This window comes from Equus quagga, chromosome 11 (assembly GCF_021613505.1).
Source record: "Equus quagga isolate Etosha38 chromosome 11, UCLA_HA_Equagga_1.0, whole genome shotgun sequence".
NCBI lineage: Eukaryota > Metazoa > Chordata > Mammalia > Perissodactyla > Equidae > Equus > Equus quagga.
In genome coordinates this window covers 69304241-69318156 of record NC_060277.1, presented here as the reverse complement: position 1 = coordinate 69318156, position 13916 = coordinate 69304241, and the positions used below count along the sequence as shown (strand labels likewise).

Genomic DNA, 13916 nt, shown 5'->3' with positions numbered 1-13916 from the left:
CTCCTTTCTAACCCACTATGTTACCTCCTCCAGTGTCCCTGACCCCATTCCCTCTCACATCCTACAAGACTTTCCTTGCTTAGCAACTGCCTCCTCTCCCCAGGTCTCAATCCCTCCCTCATCAGTGGCTCCGATACACTCAACTCACAGACATCTCTCACTACGGAACAATTTAGGAGACTTCTATGCTCTTTTCTAAGTAATCCTCTCTCTTCCTTAAAACTCCTGCCCCTTTTCTTTATTTCCCTCCTTCATGAAATATGGAAATGTCCCATTGAGGTTTCATGACTGACACAAATACCCCTATTTCCATCACAGACCTCTGATAGGAACATAGCAAATTCCTGAGTTTGGGTCCAAAACCATAGACATAAATGCAGGATGGGGGACAGAGTTCAGAGGCAACATGTGAGAGATGGACTGCAGCATTCTTCTGGCCTCTACTCAAGCTGACAAGATTATCCAACAAGTTAATAGGATCGAAGGCTACACTAATCAAAGTATCATGTTCAAAAGGAGAGAAGATAGCCTTGTGTTCTTTTCTGATTAGACTCAATCAGGAAAGCTGAGTTTAGTTTGGAAGCTACAAAGGGAAACAAAATAGAAGAGATTAGAGGAAAGAGACCATGATGGAGGGAAGACTAGAAACTGCCCTGTGAGGAAGAGCTGAAGGACCATGGAATCTCTAGTGCAGAGAAAAGATGACTGGGAGTAACAGAATCCCTCTGTTCAAATATCTGACGGGCTGTCATGGGAAGGAGCAGTCAAAGTTAAGGTCAGAAGTTAGAGGAAAAGCTCATCATAAACATGGACTTGTCTGTTATCAGCGGGGTATAAAGATGGGTTAGGAAGCTCTGAGAAGGAATGCTCACCCCATCCCTCAGGGCTTCAGAGCAACAGCTGGACAACAAGCCATCAGGAGTGTTCAAAGAAGTCATACTGAACAAATGCATGCACCTCTGCTCCCTCCTGAAACCCCACTAAGACAATATCATAAAGGGATTTGTTTTTTTAAAGCACAAGGACAAAGAGAATAGGAAATGATGCAACAGCAACAAAATTCTAGAAGCTGGGAAGCAAATGAACGAGTAGCACCAGGTTGGTCAGCCCAAGAAAGCAGAATCCTAAGCTGGGACAGGGTAAAGTTGAGAAGCAAGCTGCTTCACACTGCAGGACTCCAAAAGACTGAAGAGTGAGTGGCAATAGGTGCTGCTGAGAGTGGATGTAATTGGTGGAAAGACTATTTTAAAAAGCAGCTAGCCATGCTATGGCAGCGTCCCATGTATAAAATAGAGGAGAACTGGCACAGATGTTAGCTCAGGACCAATCTTCCTCACCAAAAAAATTAAAAAACAAAAAACGCAGAACTCACTGGATAAATGCTGATCTTAGAAATCATTGGGGATTTTTGCTTTTTTTTTTTTTTTGAGGGGAAGAGGGTGACAGTGGGATTGTGTGATTTTTTTTTAAAGAGTTCTTATCTTTTAGAGACATATAATGAAATATTTATGGGTGAAACGAAATATTTGTGGATGAAAAAGATCTGCTTCAAAACAATTTGGAGGAGATAGTAGGTGGGGTTTAGCTGAAATAAAACTGACCTTGAGTTAGTAATTATTGAAACTGGCTAGTAGGTTATATGGGAGTTCTTTCTACTCTTATCTCTATTTTCTTATTTACTTATTTTATTAAGATTTTATTTTTCCTTTTTCTCCAAAATCCCCCTGGTACATAGTTGTGTATTTTTAGTTGTGGGTCTTTCTAGCTGTGGCATGCAGGATGCCACCTCAGCATGGCCTGATGAGTGGTGCCATATCCGCGCCCAGGACTTGAACTGGCGAAATCCTGGGCCACCGAAGCAGAGCACGCGAACTTAACCACTTGGCCACAGGGCCGGCCCCTACTTTCTTATGTTTAAAAATTTCCATTGAAAAAAAAACCATACCCAGATACCCAGATCTTCTCCCCAATCTCGGCAGAAGCCTGGGAAGTTGATTCTCTGGAAAGAGTAATACAGAGAAGAGTCTCTGGACTAGGAAATACCAGGCACAGCTGAGAGTGTGAATGCTACACTGAAAACAAGGGGATTAAGATTTACATGCTAAATTTTTTTTTTCTCCCCAAAGCCCCAGTACATTGTTGTATATCCTAGTTGTAAGTCCTTCTAGTTCTTCTGCATGGGATGCTGCCAGAGCATGGCTTGACGAGTGGTGCATAGGTCCATGTCCAGGATCCAAACCAGCAAACCCCAGGCTGCTGAAGACGAGCACACCAACTTAACCACTACGCCACCTGGCCGGCCCCACACTAAATGTTTAAGACTCACCCTTCCCCTAGAGCTCTCAGAATGCTGGCAGCTAGTCTCACACCCTCCAGGCAAGAGACTGGAAGAGTCTTCTCTGGGGCACCCAACAAGCCCAAGAGAAGGGACCTAGAGATCCTGGCACTGGAGAGCTCCCAATGAAAGGGCCCAGCCAGTTCATCTCACAGTGAGGTTCCCCAGTCAACAAGCCGCATGCACTGAGCATCCACCTTTTAGTGCCCCACTCTTTGAGATGAGTGGACAGCCCAGGACCACCAGACATTTGAGGAAAGCCTTAACATGAAACAGGAAAAAACGCAACTTGGAGAAAAGAAAGGACTACGCAAGGAAAAGAAAACATCAAAAGGATTATGATTAGTATCTTCAGAGAAATATTTTAAAAGATATTTCTAAAACCAGCTTTACTGAGATATAACTCACAGAACATAAAATTCACCCTTTTCCAGTGTACAATCCAGTGGTTTTCAGCATATTCAGAGTTGTGTAGCCACTACCACCACTATCTAACAAAAAAGGATACTGCAATCATGAGAGAACAGGACACTATTAGTAAAAACAGGCAATTCAGAAAACTTTTACAAGTTCTTGAAAATGAAAATATCATGACAAAATGAAAATCACAATAGATTTTGGAAGATAAATCTCAATAGGCCACAAGATAAAGTTGACTAAAGTGCCCAGAAAGTAGAGCAAAAGTACAAAATGATGGGAACTGAGAAAGAAAAGAGAAGGAAAATCAGGAGACCAGGTCAAGAGGTCCAACATCCAAACAGTATACGTTCCAGAAAAAGGGAACGCAGAAAATGGAGGGGAGAAAAATCACAATCATTACGATTCAAGATAATTTCCCCAAACTGAAGGACATGAGTTTTGATAATGAAGAGGCTGAATACTCTACACAATGGATAAAAGCACATCCTAATGAAATTTCACAACATTGAGAGGAAAGAGAAATTTCTAACTCCAGGGAGACGACAGTTTCCATGTAAGAGGTCAAGAATCAGAATGGGACCGACTCAGCAGTAACACTGGAAGCCAGAAAGCAGTGGGAGCAGTCCTTCAACATTCTGGGGGGGCTCTTTCTAACCCAGAAGTCAACGATCAGCCAAAATACCAGCAAGTGTGAAAGAGTAAAATAAAGACATTCTTATACATGCAAAGTTCTCAAAAAATGAACTACTTAACGCTCCCTTATTCAAAAAGCTACTAAAAGATTTGGCTACCAGAATTAAGAAATACGCCAGAAAGAGAAAGAACAGGATCTGACCAAGAGAGAAAATGAATCCCCAGGACGACGGAGATTCCAAGACAACACCTGCACAGCAGACGTAGAGAACACTAAGTCCAGAGTCAAGTAGGTCAGAAGGCTCTGGGAAACAGAACTTAGAGAAGATGAAACTGAGAGAACACCAGGTGTTTGAACATATCGAATGCTTGTGTTAGAAGAGATTTAGACAACTGGCAGAAAATCTGAGATTAAATTAATGATAAAAGACAAAAATTAAGCAAAAGAAGGGTACCAATTCAATTGTTAATCCAGAGAAAATAAAAAGATGTTTGACAAAGGAAAAGTAATCATGGAATACTACACAACTCAGTTACATATAGAATTTACATAATCATAGTGACATAAACATCAAGAACAATTAAACAAAATTGAAACAAGTCCACTGGGAGGACAGAAGATGTGCAGGTTTAGGCAAGGACAGGAAGGTGAAAGACAACTAAAGACTCATCTTCTATGGTGGGAATAAGATGGATAAAGCCTAAAACTGAAAACTGATAAAGGAGTAACATAGGGGCCGGCCCCGTAGCCTAGTGGTTAAGTTCAGTGCACTTCACTTCAGCGGCCCGGGTTTGTGGGTTCAGGAGCAGACTTACACCACTTGTCAGCCATGTTTTGGTGGTGACCCACATATAAAACAGAGGAAGAATGGCAAGGATGTTAGTTTAGGGCTAATCTTCATCAAGAAAAAAAGAAGAAGAAGAAGTAATATAAACACGTTATGTGGTGATACAGAGGCAAATACTAAAGAAGCAGAGTTGAAGAGGGATTATTCTCGGGGAGCGAGACACTGGAGTAGGAGAGCAGGGGACCGTTGCTTTCGTGCAAGTCTCACGGACTCTACACTGTGTGAGGGATAAAAAGAAAAAACAAAATTTTAAAGAATACCTACGTCAAGCATGAGATGGACTGGATAAGTAGTTTTAAAATGTTTCTTTAAAGCAGTAGAATACTTCCTCTTACTAAATAAACTTTTACACACACTGGATATATCAGCCAAAAAAGGAGATTTCTGGGACAACTGGATACATCTGAACACGGACCGGGGATTAGATTAAACAGAAATGAACTGACACGGAAAAGTGAAGACCATTAACTAAAAAAAGTAGGCTACAAAAGAATATTAGAGAATGATCTCATGCTAGTTTGAAAAAAAGGCAAATTTGCACTTTCCATCTTGGTACAAAAAAAAACTACATAGATATATTTTTAATATATGCATATATAATAAGATATATAATATGCATAAAAAGAGACCTGAAAGAATAAATATCAAGATGTTAACAGTGGTATTATGGCAATCTATATATGTTGCTTTTGCAATTTTAAAGGGGAATTTTTATTTATTTATTTATTTTTTTAAAAGATTTTATTTTTCCTTTTTCTCCCCAAAGCCCCCTGGTACATAGCTGTATATTCTTCGTTGTGGGTCCTTCTAGTTGTGGCATGTGGGACGCTGCCTCAGCGTGGTCTGATGAGCAGTGCCATGTCCGCGCCCAGGATTTGAACCAACGAAACACTGGGCCGCCTGCAGCAGAGTGCGCGAACTTAACCACTCGGCCACGGGGCCAGCCCCGGGAATTTTTAAATATTAATTTTTTAAAATTAGAAGCACAACCCTAATACAAAAAGTGGAACCAATGGGTGAGCAGGGAGGTGGAAAAGAAGCACAGCCTCTGTCTGCCCTGAGGCCCCACAGGGTGAACACTACCGTACCAGATCACAGCTACTTCCCAACTTTTTCACATTATGGCATAGTGAGAAAATAATATTTGTATGACTCAAAGTCTGAGGGAATTAATGCAGCTGTAACCCATTCAGTTGGCAGTAACATACAGTTTGGGAAGCTCTGAATTACGAGCACTTGTTAAATTCCAAGCACTGTGCATAATATCATTTATTCCTCATAAGAGTAACAGGACTTACTACTAACCTCCCCATGTTATAGTTGTACAGAGAGGTCAGACAACTTGCCCGAGGTTCCACAGCTAGAATTTGAATCCAGGTCTCCAGAGCTCATGTTCTTCACCAGGACTCCCTTCTCCTTCGTTTTATGAGATAACCCCTCGGGTTCCTTGCAGTCTGCAGACCAAGTGCTGCAAACCTCTCTTTTAGCCCCATCTCTTTCCTCCATCTACAAAACGTGCTCTCAATGCCTTTTGCCCACGTTAACTCAGTATCAACCTTAAAACTGAGACTCGCCCTCTCTAAATCCCCAGGTAGCACTCAAGCCCCACTTCCACCAAAACTTCTGCCCTTCAAGTGCTACCTGCAGCTCGAGTGCTGCTGGTTGCCAGCCTCCCACTCAACTCCCGCTGCTTACTGCTGATAAAAATTCTATATGAGCAAGGCTATAAAAATAGGGACATTTTTGCTATTTCTAACAGACTCTGTTGATCTGTCAATAGTCAATGAATACGATAAAAGGAATTTTCAAACAAACAAAAACAAAGACATTTTGGGTGAGAAAGAAAACCAGAACAGTGTTGCTAACAGCTTCACCAAATAAATACGTAATTTCCTAACACTCAGAAATTGTACTTAAAGAAATGCACAGGTTTTAAAATCTAACACTTAACATCTAGTTTGTTTCACGGGACTTCACAAAACCTAATCTACTCATGTACTCATTCCACACTAACTGATAGCAGCCATTACAGACCTGATCCCGGGCTTGGCTCTGTGCACATTAAGGTGAGCAGGGCATAGTCCTTGCCCTCCAAAATCCTCACAGCCTAGGAGAAGACAAATCTGTACACCAACAGCAGCAATGTAATAAGTATAGCAGAAGTAACAGCACGAACAACTATAACAGCTAATATTCCCCGACCATTTACCAGGTACCAGGCAGAATTCTAAGCGCCTCACCTGGATCAACTCATATTTCCCACAACAACCCTAAAGGTCGATACTACCCCTTTACTAGTGAGGGACAGAGAGCTTAAGTATGTTGTTCAAGGCCACATGGTTAGTACTGGTAAATGATGGAGCTGGGATTTGAATCCTGGTACGATTTGAGACCCCACGCATCAACCACGAGCTAACAGACACTCCAGACGCCAGAAACCTAGGAGTGGGAGGGGTGCTCAGGGCAAAGAGCCCTGTGAAAATGAACCTTGAACTGAGCTTTAATGAATAACTAGGAATCTGCAAGCATATGAAGACGGGGAGGCCATCTGGGTAAAGGGGACAGAGTGTGAGCATACATACCGAGTACACAGCAAATTGTGGGGACTACGACATGCTTGGTGTGGCTGGAACGGAGGCAGGGGCAAGAGACGAAGAGATGGACAGAGGTCTGAACAGAGAGGGCCTGGCTAACCAGGCTGAGGGGCTCGGGTCTTACACTAAGAGCAGCATGAGGCCACCGGAGAATACTAAGGGTGGAGGGGGCTGCTCAGCCAAGATCTACGTGAGCTCTCATATTGGAATGGACCTACGAACCTCTTAAAATATATCCCTTTGTACTGCTTGAACCCCTTCTCCAGTGTTTCTGTGACACACTTTGGTGAGGGGAATCTCAAGTCTTCTGGCCAGTTCTGACAGCAACAACCCTCTTCTCTATATAATGAATGGAAGTCTGCCTCCCTGATGTTACCATCCTGTGGGGCCATTCAGAACACCTCTGCTCCCCCTCTGCCCCTCCTCTGCCCCCAAACAGCCCGCAGACCACTGAGAACAGTGATCAGGTCCTCTGAGCTTCCCTGAACGCGCCATTCCTTCAACCAGTTCTCTATCTGGTATGGTTTTAGTCTCATTCCCATCCTGGTTGTCCCCTCCGGGATCCCTCCACTTTGACAATAAACCTCAGAGCAGTGCTTCTCAAGTTTCATTGGCTAATCCACTATAAGAAATACATTTTGTATCATGACTCTGTGTACATATAATTGATATAAAAGTTTCGGGAGACAATGTAATACTTTCTCCTATTAGATATAATGTACTCTGATATTTTCTATTCCATTCTACTCTGTTTTATTTTTTAACATGCAGGTTAACACTCACTAAATATATTTCCAAGCCACTGAAGGGGCAATCTGAAACTCATTGCTCTGGAACATGGGGCTCAAAACTTAACTGGATGCACCAGGTCTAGTCTAACAGTGCAAAGTAAAGCAAGTCAACCTTTGTCTCTCCAAAAACAGAGCAAGCCCCCTGTTTCCAGGGAGCCAACACCCACCTGTGCAGACAGCAACCTGATCTGCTGTATTCTTCCTCCTCCTCTCCTGACTCAGGTCTCTCCCTCTCACACCTGCTGTGTGCTTTGCCATCCACACAGCAGCAATTCAGGCAGCAGCCGAGTGCAGACACCATGCCAGGCAGCGAGTGGAGGTAAAAAAATCTCACACAGACTAAAGGGAAATCTGGATTTGAGTATGGGGCCAGATTTACTGCGTACTCTCCACAAGACCTGGGACAAGACCCTTGGCCTCTCTAAGTCTCAACTCCTCTTCCTGCCCAAACTTTCTTCGTGGGTTGTCGTGAGGATCCAAATGTTTCACGAACAAGACTATCCCTAGTAAACTGCAAAGAACTGGTATTCCAATCTAGTTAGAAGGCTGTTATTGATCCACCTTACAGACAAGAGACAGAAAAGTGAGTTGGCTGACTGCAGATTTCCACCCACTTGCCTTGGCTGAGGGCAGCATGGGACAGGGCTCAGACCATTCCTGTTTAACCTCCTTAACTACTACTGGGATCAAGACCACAGTATATACATAAGACTGTGCCAAAATCATCACAGACTAGAAGTGTGGGCTCAGACCCGCAGAACGCAACGCACCAGGCTGATATAGGTAAAGTTGCATGTGGGTTCAACTTGGGAGGAAAGAAACATCAGAAGTCAAAAGATCTAGATCTGGTCCCTGTTCTGCCACTTGTTGGCTGAGAGGGTCACCTATCCATTTAACCTCAGTGTACTCCTCTGTAAGACTATCTATATTCCATGTGTAAGTACTGAAAGGGCTGTCACACCAAAGATGGAGCAATCAATCCTAGTGCAGAGCTGGAACAACAGAGAAAAGTAATACCACCGCTCATAGCAACATTTATTGAGCATTAAGCATGTGCAGGAACTGTTCTAGATGCTTTACATGAACCAATTCATTTAATCCTCATACCGACTATATAAGGTAGAAACCCTTATTACGCTCGTTTCATAGGTGAGGCAACTGAGACACAGAGTGATCACATAAGTCTATCAAGGAGGGTGAAACTAGGATCTGCCCACACAGCCCACGCAGGCTGACTCTAGGGCCCAAGGCTCCAGCTCAGTCCAAAGAACAGAGGAACGGGTAGACTCATAAAGCAGCCAACTCACTGATACTGTTAACGGGCTAACTACACATCTGTCCAGGATGTTACACAAGGGATGCCTTCATGGGGAAAGGGAGGGGACAGGTTGTCTGCAATGGTTACTAAGGTCCCAGTCAACTCAGAGTCTAGACTAGGCACCAAAGAAGTACCATTCCCCAAATTTGCCATGCTCTCTCTCACCTCACTACATTTGCACATGCTGTACCCTTCAAGTGGAATATCCCTTTCTTCCTCTGCCTGGAAAATTCTTCCAGCTTCTCAAGCCTTGGTTTGGTGAAGCATTTCCCAAACTCCATGCTACTGTTAAATGTTTCTCTGTGGTCCTTGAAAGTGGAGAGGCTTAGAACAGAGCAAAGGGCTGAAGCGGGGAGAAAGGGAGCAAAAGGACAAAATTCCCACATATATGGGAAAGAGTGAATGGACCTGGCTGGCTAAAGAGCACTGGGAGATAAGAGTGGAAAAGTATAAAGACCTAAATGTTAGACTAACATTTGATTCTGAAGGCAATGGGGAGGCACCGAAGTTTCTAAAGCAAGACAGCACATGATGAAGTGGTATTCTGGAAATTAGGGAAAGACAAAACAGAGCTGTGACCTTTCCTCCATAGCTCTCTTGGGTCATGAATTTCGCCCCTCCCCCCTGCAAAGCACACAGGGCCAAAATAACCTCCAATTCACCCAGGAGCTTTCTCTTTTATACTGCCTCACCACCATGAATGGCCATCACATACTGAAAGCTTCCTGTGTGCTGGAGCAGTGCAGGCAGGTGGCTGGGGGGGTCTCACAACCTAGCTGCAGAAAAAGACCAGACAATGTGCTGTATGTGCCAAACGATCTGTACAGAACAGGAAACAAGAGCCTCAAGGGTAGGGCTGAAAACACCATTAAACAGACGCCATCTGAATCATGCCACAAGAAAGGCTTGGTCCTGATCAGGTGATGGTGCCAAGGCAGGGAATCTTGAAGAGCTGAGAGAAGCAAGGTTCACACACAGGACAAGGCAGTGTCCCACTGGCTAGGGCGCAGAGCTCGTGCAGGAGGACAGAGGTAGATGAGGTCAGACAGGGGGACAGGCCAGCCTGTGGGCTCCAACCCATTCAGAGGAATGCAGACGTGGTCCCTCAGGCACGGGGGAGCCCCACAGGCTCTGAGCTGAGGGTAAGCAACGCCTGCAGTCTGTTTCATCTTCCTGGTGCAGACATACGTCCCTCACCGTTGGGTCTTGAAAGGGTAGCGAATTACTTCTGGATATTTCTATTTGCATAGTTCTTGGGCTCAGAGATATTCTAAATTAGTGGATTAATACTTTGACTTGATAACCCCAATAAGGTACTCTTCTCCAAATTTCCTCTAACCTAACAGTGACTAAGAACCTTTTTAATTTTCACTAAAACTCTATTTGTTTCCTCCAACGTCAAGAAATATCTTATTCTTAAAAGGTTACAGATTGAATATAAAATACGAGGTTGGAGAAGGAGGACTGCACCATGTTCAATCTGTTAAATCAAACTGAGGGCACTATGGGGGAAAACACTTAATTGAGCACTGGCTATGAGCCAGGACTGTGCTAAGAAAATAAATAAATGCATAAAAAAGGTATTTCCCTCAGAGTTTACAGCCCAATGAATTTCACAAAGTAGGCACCAAAGCTAATTTGGTAAATTAATCAAATAAGACCCATCCATATAAAATCCCACCTTAAAGCCATCTGCCGTCATCCTCTGTTCAGCACTTCTTTCTGCCCTAGAGTCTACCTGATTTTCTGCAGTATTAAGAGCATATTAGGAGCACAAATATCTAATCTCTAAATTCTGATGTCAAATAAGAATTTAATTTTAAATCTCTTCCTCTTCTACATAGGAGTCAATTCAGTGTGGCTCCCTGTGAGCAAACCAAAGAGTCCTTCTCTGTGGACCACGCCCACCATGAGAAAAGGTGTGTTGTACTATAAAATGATAATCTTTCAGACTCTGGTCCATGGTACAACTCCCAAGAACTGCTACAGGACACCACTTCAAGCAACTAAGTTCACAGGAACGTGAAGGCAACACAGCTGGGTAGACACGGATAGCTATGCAAATCAGGAGCCCAAAGATGGCACATGTGAAACTTGGAAATGCTTAGCATTATAATAATACATAATATACACTGACGACAGCTTGCTAGCTCTCGTAAAGTGAATGAAGGGAACTAACTCACCATTTTAGTTGCTACTATAAAGAAATTTTGTTATTATTTCACAAAAACCCTTCTACTTGTATTAGAATATCACAATGCATTTTCAGAAGCTTAGATGTAGAATTAACTAAGACACAGAAATGTATATTTATCTAAGTCAAAGGGCTTAGACTTTACAAAGACTTATTTGTAAAGTACAGAATCAAATGCATGGCTAATACTTATTTTCTCGGATATTACTAACATAATCACTCCTGACCTACAGACAGGACAAGCACTGTGAGATTATCCCAATCAGGCTATCAAGGCTTCACTTTGAGTCAGAATTGCTCTCTTTAATTAATCAGTGCTAACCAGTGGCGGCGGGGGGGGGGATCACCAAATTTTAGTAGCAACCCAAGCTCTAAATCTAATAAAGGTAAACAGGCTTCAAGAAAAATACATGATGCTTTTTCTCCAATTTGGATTACCCATGCCAGGCCTCCCTTAGCATGAAGGGAAAAGTTAAAGAATTAATTATGTATTCTTGAGACTAAAGAATAACAAATAAAGAGAATCAGTTCCTTAAAGGAAAAAGGGGGCAGGATCTGGAGTCAGAAGACCCACATTTGAGTGTTAGTGCCAAAACTTAATTTCCAATCTTACTTAAGTGAGTCGCTGAACCCTGCAGAGTCCTCGACTTCCTCCTCGGTCCGGTGGCTGTTGTCACTGACCTGCCCCGCGTGGCTGGCCTAAGTTATCAGACACCGTATATTTGAACATGCTGTAGAGGGTGCATTAAGATAATTATACAGATGTGAAAGAAGACTTTCGAGCACACCTTTTGTGAGTTCTGTGTTTGGATACTTAATACCCTGTGACACAGCTCTAGATTGTCCCAGGGATTTTTATAAAAATAAAATAAGAACTCAGAACATTTTACAAATCACCAGTTCTTATTGCTGTACTTATGACTCCTTAATGCTTATTTTTGCCACATATGTGACTACCATGATTTTTTGTTTCACAAAAGGAAGGTACAACCATTCACAGCTTTTTCTTCCCATAAATTTCTTTAGTTACAGTGGCTGAATGACCTCCGAATTTAACTATGTTAAACAGTCCATAAAGTACCTCTAAAGGACTTAAATTCTTACAGAGCACAATCTTTTCACTCTTGGTCACTGAAAGAAAAAAGAACAACTCTCCTCAGAATAAGAGGAAACGATATAGCTATTGTCTCACGAAACCCCAATGTGCAAATAGATAACTCCATATCTCGTGCAGTCTTCTCTCCTAAGCTCCAGACCCATATACCCAACACCTAAGAGATGTCTCCACTTAGCTGTCTCATGGACACTTTAAACTCAACATGGCCAAATCAAACTCATCTTCCCTCTCCAGGTCTTCCCTTCCTGAAGATGCTTCCTTTCCCAATAAACAGCACTATCATCTTTCCAATTGCTGCAGTCAGTAATGCTGGAGTCATCCTTGATTCCTTTCCCCTTCTAATCCTCTACCCACACCTAAGTCTCAAGAACTGCTTATTCTTATACCTCCTAAACAGCTCTCAAAAATTGTCCACTTCATACCATTTTACCTGCCACCACCCTAGTCCAAGCCACCCAGTCTCTTAACCAGACTGTCGTAATAGCCTCCTAACTGCTTGGGTCCACCCTGCGGCCCTTTGACAACTGGTTCTCACAACTATCACGGCACTTTGCTTAAAACTCCACTGTTTCCAAACGCCTATTTAAGAGGCTGCAAAGGACTCTTACAATCTGCTCCTTGCCTACTCCTCTAGCCTTGCTCTCCTCCTCCTGCATTCTATGATCCAGCCATGTGAGTCAAAGACTGATCATTGTACCCCAATCTCCTGTTCCCCTCTTCCTCAGTAATTGAATCCTAATCCTGATTTTTAGCTGAATAAATGGCCAGGAAATAAGGCTCCTTCCCAGTCTCCCTTGCAGGTAAGTGTGGCCATGTGACTGGGTTTGGGCCAATGGGATGTGAGCCATGCCCCTAAGAGAGGAGGTGTGGCCCTCTCCTTCCCTTTTCCCTCTCCTGCTGGTTGGAAAGTGAAAAGTGACAGCTGAAGGAGCCATTTGGATCACCAAGTGGAAGGTGCCTGCAGAGGATGACAACACAAGATGGATGGAGCCAGATTTCTGATGACTGTGAAACTGCCATATCAACCATGGACTCTTACATAAGCAGCTTTATTGTGTAAAGCATTGATGCACTGAGTTTTCTGTCCCTTGAAGCAGTTTTGCCTAACCCTAATACATCATACCATCCTTCCAGATTCTCCATTCTCTGGACTCTGGACTTGTGCATGCGATGCCCTCTGCGTGAAACACTAACTCCTCCTGCTCTTTGTGTGCTTGCATCCTTCAAATCTGAATGTTACTTCTCAGGCCAGTCTTCTTCCACTTCCCGGATGAGGTTAAATACTCCTGCTATTTTTTTCCTTACGCTTTCCCTTGGATAATACTCACCACACCGATAATTGCCGGGTTAACGTGAGTCTCTTTCAGTACCACATACTCTTTAGGAGCAAGTCATCCAAGTGCTTGGCACTCAGTATAGGCCCATCAAATATTTGCTTAATGAATGAATGAATAACGTCATAGCCCTTGAGTGATTTCTGGACCACACCTTGAGGACTTCCTGATCTCACATTAGAGGACTCCACTAAACTCCACCTGTAGCTCTATTCCTGTCAGACACTCTCACAATGTAAATACTGTTTCTCTCCATTCTCTTCTGGACAATTCCAAAATGTGTCAACTCCTTCAGCAGATCTGCAGAACGCTCTCTGCACTGCTTCATTTTC

General features: G+C 43.1%; 1 protein-coding gene across 2 annotated transcripts in view; it reads right to left on the bottom strand.

Annotated features, from left to right (window-relative positions):
• The window catches only part of ZZEF1 (zinc finger ZZ-type and EF-hand domain containing 1), a 112619-nt gene that overhangs the window by 97003 nt on the left and 1700 nt on the right, over positions 1–13916 (bottom strand). The window lies entirely within an intron of this gene.